The sequence below is a fragment of the Seriola lalandi genome, unplaced genomic scaffold (genome assembly GCF_002814215.2).
Source record: "Seriola lalandi dorsalis isolate HSWRI2012SDOR001 ecotype SW California unplaced genomic scaffold, Sedor1 jcf7180002054538, whole genome shotgun sequence".
Taxonomy (NCBI): Eukaryota; Metazoa; Chordata; class Actinopteri; order Carangiformes; family Carangidae; genus Seriola; species Seriola lalandi.
The window spans coordinates 307,596-308,990 of NW_019525091.1; the positions used below are offsets into that span (position 1 = coordinate 307,596).

Genomic DNA, 1,395 nt, shown 5'->3' on the forward strand with positions numbered 1-1,395 from the left:
CCCACACTGGCACGGGGAGAACATGCAAACTCCACACAGAAAGATCCCACGGCCGAGCCGGGACTCCAACCCGGAACCTTCTTGCTGTGAGGCGACAGCGCTAACCACTGCACCACCGTGCAGCTCCGCTATACAACTTGAACCTGAAATCCATTCTAACAACTTAATGATAACTAATAACTTAATTACCTGCGTGACAGCATGGCTGGTATTGTTTTCACCGTGTGTGTCTCAGCATGGGAAAATGTGTTCCTGACCTGGAGACGTGTTGTAGCAGGAACTGACACAGTTTCGAAATAGTGTCACAACTGCACAAGATACAGTCACGAAATTTTTCAACTACGTAGTTGAGTTCAAAACAAAGTCTGAGTTCAAAGATGGGTGTGCTGAGTACTCATGAGTCATGTACATACATGTATATTTAAGACATACAGGAATAAAATGCACAAAAAAACAAGCCATTAGCCGGGTTTCCATTGTTGTTTTGTACAAAACAAAAGTGATTATTTTTAGAAAAGTTGACAAAAAAACATTTGCCAATGGTCGGTGTTCTGCAATAAAGCTGTGTTTTCTCCCCTCTCGATATCATTTCAATTAAACGTGACGACAGACTTCCGGAAGTCGCCCCCCAGGACATGATGCAGCAGGCGCCATGACTCCAGTGCTAAAAAGTGTTTCCCTTTCAATTTAGCAAAATATTGCTTTGTCAATTGAGTTTTTTCGAAAATTCATCTTTCCATTACCCCTTTTTAAATTTGCTATTTCAAATTGCGCATTAAGAAGACTAATAGAAACACACCTATTGTGCTTCAACAGTAACTCACACTTGCTCACACACACAGTTATATTTTGACCAACAAGAGCTGGTTGCTGCATGTCAAAAAATCCTATTAGTTAAACTGTTGCCTTCACACACACCTCACCACAACGTAGACCAAACCCCAACTGACGTTCTGGTGTTTTTTCCATGTTTTTGTTCCTAACTTTTGACAGAGGCTAGTCAGCCTCCTTCATGCCGGACCAAATTTTTTGAGAATTAATTTAATGCTCTGTTGTTTTTGTCTAGACCATTGACACCAACCCTGCCTCCAAGAACACTGCACATTTATTAACAGGAGTGCATTCACATGGAGGTTCTGGTCTGTCACACCAGAGTCCAGAGTTAGCATCCACAGTCCTGCTGTGGTTTGGTTGAAGCAGCAGAAGCACCTTGGCTAAAGCTCGGGAAAGATCATGGTTTTGGCTAAATGTAAATAAAAATGTTCACATGTTTACCACTGCAAGACAAAGAACCTGTGTGGGTGCACCTTTAACAAATGATTTCACAAAAGTGCCCTAAATTCTCACATAAATGATAAATAGACGGATTTCCTAGAATGAAAATGAATAAATTAC

At 41.2% G+C, this 1,395-nt stretch overlaps 2 protein-coding genes across 3 annotated transcripts in view; both read right to left on the reverse strand.

Moving 5' to 3' along the window:
* LOC111661204 (major histocompatibility complex class I-related protein 1-like) overlaps positions 1-1,395 on the reverse strand; it is a 124,696-nt gene that overhangs the window by 83,980 nt on the left and 39,321 nt on the right. The window lies entirely within an intron of this gene.
* The window catches only part of LOC111661202 (N-formyl peptide receptor 1-like), a 14,366-nt gene that overhangs the window by 10,038 nt on the left and 2,933 nt on the right, over positions 1-1,395 (reverse strand). The gene's annotated exons all lie outside the window — the stretch shown is intronic.